Raw genomic sequence first — 9,305 nt, 5'->3', positions numbered from 1 at the left:
ATGGTATATGGCCAACTGGCATGGTAATTTGGGCCTCAGTGCCTTTGTGTAAAGGAAGATCTGCCCAATTCCCTGCTACAAATTCAAACAGGTCCATCAAATTCTCCTCTCAAACCTCAGTATTTGTAGCTTCTGGAAAATTATATAGTACAGGGAAACCAGAATTTTCAGTCCAAAATTTTCAAGGATTAAGATATATCTTGGAAGTTACCATGTTGCAACAAAATGATTCCTAGAACTCCAAAATGTTTAACATGTTTTTTTTTTTTTCTTACTGTACCAAGAAAATCCACAAAACAAGCAATTTTTATTTTTCTTTGATCTCTGACTGTTCTTTTATGTATTCATTTATTTATCATTCATCCACTGAACCAAAATCATTGCTTATTTATGCAGCTCTACTAAATATCTTAAAAATGTAGGGCATAAAATTATAATATTCATTATTTATTACTTAACAGTAGAATTTTGTTCCTATGCCCACACCTTAACTTATCAAACATTGCAGGAAATACTTTTGAGATATGTCCTAGCTTATAAAGTTGTAATATCCTCAAACCGAAAGATTAGTTCACATAATCTTCTTTGAAATCATCTTTCCCAGGGTTTTTCAGTGGCATTACAGAGTTGGAATACAATCTTTAATTAAATGGGATCATGTCCCTCTAGTGACTGGACCAAACATAAGCTATAGGATTGCTACTGCTGCCAGAGTGGTTTCTCTTATGTTCAGTGTTTTGGTTCCTACTCACAACCAACATTAAGGCATGTCATCAAGAAAGATGGAGCACAGCTACTGGAGTTCATAATAAGTTGGGAGTTCTCCCACCCCATCACCAATCACAGGCAATTTCCTGCCAATATTGCTACAAACAATTAAGCTGAACTTTCTGCTGCTTTGGGGGACAGGTATTTTGTTCACTCAACAGGTCCGTGGGAGTTGCAACTTTCTATGGGACGTGAAAAAGAAGAAAGGATCACATAAGAGATGTTTTTCACCCTTCTGAAACGAATGTCTATACAGCTCTGATAATAGAGCATGTAATGACGTTACTACTTCCAGAAGAAAAAGCAACATCCCTGAAGTGATCTCACTAAGACTATCAGACACTCAGTGAATCCCTTAGTGGACATCTCATGTTGGTAGGTTGCTTGGTAGGTAGCTGGTAGATTCAGCAGCCTGCAGTGCAAACATAACATTGGGAACATTTGGCCCCATTGTCAGTCCAGACTTGAGGCTCAGTTTAATAACATACTTGGAACAAGTGCTCTGGTGGTTGTATAAGAAAATCTCCTTTTAGATGGGAGTCCTGGTGTTTTGATTCACTTGATGAATGTGAGGAGGGTGCATTTCAAAATAACAATGCTGCTTGAATATAGTGCTTGAAAACCACCCATGAAAGTCTGTCAACAGAAAAGGGTAAAGAAGGAATGTATCTAAAGAGACTCCAGCCTTGCAGTTAAATATTTCTACATCTCTTCATACAATGCACAAGCCTCTTTGAAGTGGTATTTTTTTCCAATCATCCCCTGTCAGACACAGCAACCATATTTATGGTCCTACCAAAAGCAGACCCTCACTCCCAGCCATGGCTTATGGCTCTGCCTCTCTGTTCAAACATCCTGGAATGGTTTGGGGAGATATGTCCTTGGTCTCGGGCATGGGAAAAGGACAACTTCCCATTAAGTATCAAGGCATCTTTCAGCTAGCAGAGAAAATTAATGTCATATTAAGAGTGAAACTATGTGTTTTGAGCTGATTAAATCTAACCTCAGGAGGCTCCAAAATAAACTCAGTCTTCCAGAGCTTTTGACAACCCCCCACCAGACATTTCCCCCTTTCGCAAACATGTTTTTTACAAAGGAGACCTTTTTTTTCTGCTTTTTATTTTTCCCCCCCTCATATATATTAACAAGGCTTGAATTGTGTCGCATGCTGCAGAGAGCAGACCCCTTCACCCGGACTGAACAACCCGGTGACTTTTCAGAGCACTATATATAGAAATCTACTCTTTTCCATGGGCAGCTCTAAGGATTAGGCGAGGAATGCAATTTGGGTCAGTGTGCTCATATTTGCAACGACAAGGATGCCTGAAGGGTCAGAGAGGGCATACGAGAAGGATGTTAGCTACACTGAAAGACATGATACACCACAAAGTCTGGGTCCGGCCTAGCTGGTTCTGCACAGGAAGCATTTCTTACCTCCCAGAACTGGAGACCTTATGTGTCAGACCTGGAGAGGGAAGGATCCCTTAGCGCAGGCATCATCGTGCATAGAGAGAGAACTTGCATGACTTTGTGATGCCGGAGCAAGCCCTGCATTATCTGCAGCTGGGGAAGGTGCCTTCAAGTTTTGAAGGGTTTTCCAATGAAACACAGAACCTATTAGGAGATCACGTCTCTTTCCTTGCTGAGTCATTTGATTTCCAGTCATCAGCCTAATTTCCAATAAAGGTTTTAATGAATTTCCTCTTATCTACTGAGAGTGCAGGTTTCTCATACTAGGGATGACCCATGGTTTCCATGCATGAGATGCAAAGAAGAGTGATGCATTACCCAAATATACATTAGTCCTTCCTGACATATAGTCACTGGAGGAATATACCCCACCATGTCAATGAGAGAGTTGCTTCTGTCCCTCAGATAACAGATCTGTCTCTTGAGCTCCAGGCAAGTACAGGCATCTACATGCTTCCTCCATGCAGTCTGGAGGAAGGAGACTGAAATCCAGGGCTAAACAGACTGGAAACCTGACCTTTTTTGAGGGGACAAATATCACTTTTTTTTCCCCTACCAGCCCATGAAATGTGTCTTTTTTAATTTCCTGTAATTTAATTAAGAAAGGAATTCACATTTGTTAAAATTTTATCTGCTCAGTAGCCCTTTATACAATCCAGTCAATGAGAGTGAATGAAGGCTCTGTAAAGCTCTCTGTCTATCCAAAATAACCTTTATTTCAACACTATCACCACATATTCCTAAACAAACAGCAGAGGCTTCATCTTTCATTTTTTAAACAAGGTGTCCCCCGCTTTCCTCCCCCGTCATAGGCAGCTGAATTTCTTTCTTGCTTGTGAGCAGGGGAGAGCAGGACATGTGAGGGGGTAGAAACATGTCTGGAGGGCTGATCCATGGGGTGATAGCTAATAAATTCTCAGTGTTGTGAACAATAGGAGCCATGTCCTGTGGTAATGCCTGATCATTAACTGACTGATACCAAACACAAGCCAGAGATCTGCAGGAATACTGAACACCTCTGTTTCTGATTCAAATGAGCATCAGCTTCTCACCATTACTTAACCTTACTTTTTGACCTATTTTTAAATACTGGCCCACAAAGCAGTGGAAAAAAAGTCAAAGGATGGGTTTTATCCCCGGAAGAGCAGCTGTAGCATTCTCCCCAGCCCACATTTGGCATTACTCACATGGCACACTCCATGTATGTATGCCAGTGCCGCTTGACACGCAAGCAAGGGCAGTTGTATGAGTTTGTCCCCAGTGACACTAGCTACATCAGAACTGGTGAATGAAACAGGGAACAATGTTGAGTACTGACTTTGAACTGTCTGCTAGCAGCCTCCCAGACAGTTCCTGGGCAACATGTGGGGTTAGCAGGGCCAGGAGCCATTCTCCACAGACATTTGGGATGTGGCCATTCTGTTGTGGAAGGTAGTGGAATTTGATGGTATGCACGTGATGCTCTGTGCCTGTTGGCCTCCAGACCAGACAATGGTTCCAAGAACATTTAACTTACCATTACCAATGTAGCCTCTGAAGCCTGAGAAGCAGGAAGGTCAGAGTGATTGTCAGTGGCTGGGTGGCTGGTGTTTCACAGCTCCAGGGTCCTGGTGAATGCATCTAAGCAATAACCACTTTAATTAATATAGATTCTCATGCTAAAGTCATCCATACTGCATGGAATGCAAGTTCATTTCCAGGTTGTGTTTTGGCATGACTCCACCTGTTCCCTTTAAGACAAAACCTGATTTTTGTTCTTTACCTTCAAACACCTCCATGTAGACCCATTTCCCACCCTATGTCATGCAACACACATACTTGTTTTCATGCTAGAAACACAGTGCTCCAGAGGGCTCACAGTCCTCACAAAACCTAGTATTTTAGTCTTAGGATCACTGTGTGAGGACATGAAAGGCCCATGTCTAAGTGTTGTGGAGTTTGTACACAGTCAGCCCACTATGCATAGTGCTGACCTTGAACAGGGATCTAACTACTCCACATTCCTTAGCTTGGATTCGATATCTTCTGCAATCTAGTCTTGAGAAAATAACTGACTCAGTTCTTTCATTTTTTTTAAGACTTCTTTTTTTTTTTTTACCTAGTTGACTCAGCCTTTCTGTTCTTCATGAAATGAAGAGAGATAGTGACATTACTGATCATTTATGAGTCAATAAATATAAACCCAGTTAGGACAGAGAGTGCATGGAAGCTGAATTAGTACTTAAGGTGGAAGGCATGCACAGGGCAGCTGCTTACCCCATGGCATCACTTTTGGACTATGTGATTTAGGACGTGGTCTACTCACATTTTTCCCTGACAAAATGGACTTAACCTTAGCTTGAGAAGAGCTCTCCAAGTAAAGTAATATTCACTGTTTATGCTCTCTGACATCTGGATTCAACCTGGAAGTGGGACACTTCTAAATCTGACCCCATCACCTCCTCCTTCCCCTGAGGTCTCAATGTTCACAGGAGATATGAAGCTAAGGGACAGCAACCCATGGTTATTATAACATACCTTGTGTCCTGTCACCAGTGGAAGATGACATACACGATAGGTTGGACATGCTCCTACATAAGAACTTACACTCAGATATTGCTGCCTCTCTAAGTCCTGTTATTTATATGGGCAATCACTGCATCTTTGTAAAGACCTTTACTTCAAAATTTAGACTGACAGGAGAGGAACAGAAGCACCAGTTCACTCTGAGATATATGTCTATTTCCCTTACTGATGAAATTATTTTTACATTTTGTGCCATTTTCACAAAATGACCAGGAGTGAAATGGTGGTTTACTTACACCATATCCAGAGAGTGACATTTCTTGTTATGAAGACCTTCCTCAATTTTGTCTGTTACTCAGGTAGAAATTCCCCTGGAGGTCTCAGGCGTTTCATCTGAGCAGAGACTGAGATAATGAACCATGCAGGAGGGACAGACCTCGTCCCACACTGACAGCAAGAGCCATGGAGCCACAAACTGAGGTCGTGTGTGATTTGGTGTCTGAACTACCTGCAGTACCATTCACCTGGACAAACTCTTCACTAGCTAGTGGTCCAAAGTGCTGCCATAAGGTTCAAGGAGACAAAGCCAACACAGCCCATGTATCCAGCAAACACATCACACATGCTGCTTCTCCTATGGTGGCTACATCCAGAGATGACAAATGGGGAGCCCTGGGTAAAGGTTTTAATCTTCAGTTGATGCTAGATGCAGCTATGGCGTTAAGTGATTGATAGTGGAAATGGAGACCTTAATTTTTGCGTCACATCACTAGCTTGGTCCAGAGCGATGCAAGACAGTCCTGGCCTGCAGCAGACAAATGCTGTCTATGCAATGTCTTAATAAGTCACCCTGTTATGGTCAGCAGAGTGATTCTCTTAAAATAGCAATACAGAAAGGTAAATAAAAGGATTTCTTAGCTTGTCAATGCCTGAAGATCTTACCTTGTAAAAATCAAGTGTAAACCTGTTACACCACTTTGTTGTTGCTGGGGTTTTCATCTCCAGGGCTCTATATGCAAAATATCATGCCCCAGTAATGCTCAGCTGCTCTGCCAGCATGCAACCCCTCAAACCCATCCCCCAAAAAGAGTGTTCATGTACATCATTTCTTGCCCTACCTCTTCTCTCTCTCCTGTAATCCTTCAGGGGAGGGGGTCAGACCCTCCAGACCTTCCACCCTATGCCAGGAGGCATTGATGTTCTTTCTGCATCACCTCGGCACTGCACGACCTCTCACCCAGGTGATCTCCCCCTGGAGCAGAGTCATCAATTCACACATACTTTTCCATCTTCAGCCTTGTGGATCTTTACTCCTTATTTAATTTTCGGGGAATCAAAAAGGCTGTGTGTGCCTCCTGTCCCGGCACAGTCTGCTTGTCTTTCTCCAGGCTCGCCTCAAACCACTCTCCTCTTCTCACAACATGAGGTAAGTCAAGGTCCGCATACTGTTTTAGCACAAGCCAGGGTGCTTCCAAGGCATTCCAGAAATAGCGCTGGGAAGGAACAGTACCTGCTCTTTAGAGCCAGCAAGGGGCCTTCCCTCCCCTTCCAGGTTGGGTAAACTTTCTCCTTACTCTGTGGTTACACACAGTCGAGTGACTCTCTTAAAACCAGCATCGCATAAAGGTGAATTCAAAGGTTTTTACCTGGCCTGGCCTGAGCTCCAAATAGAGATGTCCTCAGCCAAAGCCATGCTGCTTTGGTGGAACTGGGGATGCATGAACCCCTTTTCGCATTTCACATGGCTGTGCCCACCCAGGGCTGCACAAAGACACACGTACCATATGCACACATCATGCCTATCTAAAATATCTTAGCAAATCTCTTTAATCACATCCCCTAGATTTTAGATATTTTAGGGTTTTAGAGGCCCCTGGGTACTACACAAATACTGAGCTGTGCCCATGGCGAGGTCTCCTCTGATATCTTTCCAGCTATTTGTAAGATCTATTGTATCACTGGAAATTTATGTCAGGACTGGTTTGAGAAGCAGATAGCTTCTAGCCACTTTTCTTTAGAAACCCCTAGCATCTTTTATGTATCATCTTGAAGAGATTTTGAGGAGCTGAGAGAACCAAGAACCAATCAGCCAGGTCACTAGTGCGACCAGAAAGGCACAAATAGAAAGACTGAACCATTATGAGTTCGCCTCCCACTACAGCATGTCGAGAAAATGTTTCTGCTTCAAGTAGCACACAGGGATGAGAACTGGAGTCCCCATTTCTGCCTCTTCCCTTGTGCCCTCCCTTCAGTTCCAATTGGACATTTAGATCTTGCATCCTTCAGGCAGGCTGCTCCTTCGTTCTCTCACTTGACCAGGAGATGCGCTGCAGAAATGAAGCTAGACAGAAGTCTCTCAGGAAGCGGGGACAGATTTGAAGGTGAGCCTGGAGCTGAGATCATGTCACAAAACTGGCTTCCCCCATACATTCATCCTGGTTTTTTGTACTTCAAAGGACTCAGTCTGCAAAACCCCAAAACACCCGACTCACTTTCTTATCTCCTACCACCCTGAGCTGAGTTCTTGGCCATGAAAAATGTCTCTTCCCTGTGATTCTGACAGTCTCCCATTTCACCCTTCCTTCATCTGTTGCCTGGCTGAATATGATTTAAGCTCTCCCTACCTGAAAACAAACAAACAAACCAAAACACAAATTAAAAAAACCCAACCAAACTCAGCAAGCACACCCCCTATGGACAGGGAGGAGTGATTGTCCCTGAATAAGAAGAGAAAGGCTGGAGACTAGGTCCTAAGCAGGGTTTGGGCAGATGCTCTGTGCAGGCAAGTGACACATCTCAGCAAGAAGGGAACACAGAAACTTTCAGCTAATAGTGTCCTTGTGCCCCTTTTCCTTGTGTGGCACTGCATAAACAGGGACTTCCAGGCATGTGGCATGATGCTGCAGGAGCTACAGCTGTGCCTCCAAGAGTCTCATAGATGTCACTGACAGTTAGCCATAGACGGTGGCACCCCTAAGAAATATTACAAACACCATTCTTGCACTAAATGCTCTTCAGGCACAAAATTCTTCTGAGGGAACTCATAGTGAATTTTAGGCTGCCCGAGTTGGCAGCTTGAATTTGGGAAACACCTGAAAATTTGGAGGCAAAAACAAAGCAGGGCCAAGGGCTCAGGGTCCTAGGGGTTGAGACATCTAAGGTATGATGGTATAGCAAGTCTCTGCCTCCATCTCCTTTTACTTGCCCACAGGTGTGCTGGTGGTGCCTGTGCAGCCATCCCTCCAGCATTTAGGGAGTAAAGGAGGAAAGTTGGAGCAGAGACATCTTCTCCTTTGCATCCCCGTGTCCTTCTTCCATTTTTCAAACAATTGGTGGAGCAGAGCAGAGCTTCAGAGGAGTGAAAAGTTGTAGTGGAATCAGGAGAAAAAAATAATGGATATTTCCAATGTCATCTTGCCTTGTGGATTACACCAAAGCTTGAAGATCTTCCTTCTCTTCCACCTCCTGAGGAGATCCAACTAATCCTCAGTAAGATCAGAGCAGGTCACCACCATTGCCAGTTCCGCTTATGATCCACAGGGTGTAACAATACCCCAACACTTTTTCTAGGAATAGAAATCAGAAATATGCAGAACATCTCCCATCATACATAGGCCCTACAGATGCCTTTCTCTGTGGTCAGAGGGTGGGGTGATATCTGTTGGCCCTTCTGGAGCTCACTAAAGCCTCAGTGTTTCACCTGTGCAAATAATCCCCATGCACCATCCCCTGGGACGAAGAGGACAAGTTAAAAATGGAGCATGCAATTTATCTCCTGCACTTCTGTATTCCAGGCAGTGGTGAAATATAGAGTGGTGGATCTCCAAAATAGCCTTTGCTTGGCTAAACAACCCTGCTGCCAACCGATGGCTGTTTGTCTGTTTTCATTTGTACAGCCCTCAAACCTAATAAACACCTCAGACGTTAAAAGAAAACACAAGGAACAACAAGGGTAAGAAAAACCAGGTCATTTACTGCCTTTTAAAATAGATCGGCATAGAATTGAGTGGCCAGACCTCTTTCCAAGTACATTCCTGTGCTAACATAAGTTCACAGACTATTCCTGTGTGATCATCTGGCAGGGACGTGGTGCTGTCACTCTGCATCCATCTCTTTGCAGGGCTAGTCCTGTCTGTGGTCTGTCCAGGAGCTGACAGCATCCACAGAATAGTGCCACATTTCAATTTTCTAGACAACATTTCTTTATTTTTATTATATGACTGATTCCTTTATTGCTGGCTTTTAACTGAAGCCAGCCAATCACCATTGTTTCTTCAAAGCACTTACAGGATGAAAAATGTTATACCTGGGCTAGGAATAAGGTTTTCCTACTCTTTCCCTTCCTCCTCTCTCTCCACACCACTGTCCACATATTCTTCTTGCATCTTGCTGAAGCTACCCTCTGCTACAAAAACTCTGATTTCATTAAACAGATGCTTTTCTCCCATCAGCCTGCCTAATCCCTGCTTTGGATCTGACACTTCTTTCGCCCACACATCCTGAGGCAACAAGACGCATGGATGAATTTGCACAAGCATCAGTATGGAGTTGTAGAGTGGGAC

General features: G+C 43.6%; 1 long non-coding RNA gene across 2 annotated transcripts; it reads right to left on the bottom strand.

The window, feature by feature from the left end:
- Nucleotides 1–415: 415 nt before the first annotated feature.
- LOC141934597 (uncharacterized) lies at nt 416–5,928 on the bottom strand. Of its 2 annotated transcripts, none has more exons than XR_012626368.1 (3): nt 5,862–5,928; nt 3,755–3,858; nt 416–1,404 (listed from the first exon to the last, which is right to left on the bottom strand). It is a non-coding gene; the product is annotated as an uncharacterized LOC141934597 (long non-coding RNA). The 2 variants fall into 2 exon arrangements; XR_012626369.1 differs by lacking the exon at nt 5,862–5,928 and adding an exon at nt 5,268–5,372.
- Nucleotides 5,929–9,305: the final 3,377 nt, after the last annotated feature.

This window comes from Strix aluco, chromosome 1 (genome assembly GCF_031877795.1).
Source record: "Strix aluco isolate bStrAlu1 chromosome 1, bStrAlu1.hap1, whole genome shotgun sequence".
NCBI classification, from domain to species: Eukaryota; Metazoa; Chordata; class Aves; order Strigiformes; family Strigidae; genus Strix; species Strix aluco.
This window is presented reverse-complemented; position numbering and strand designations above follow the sequence as displayed.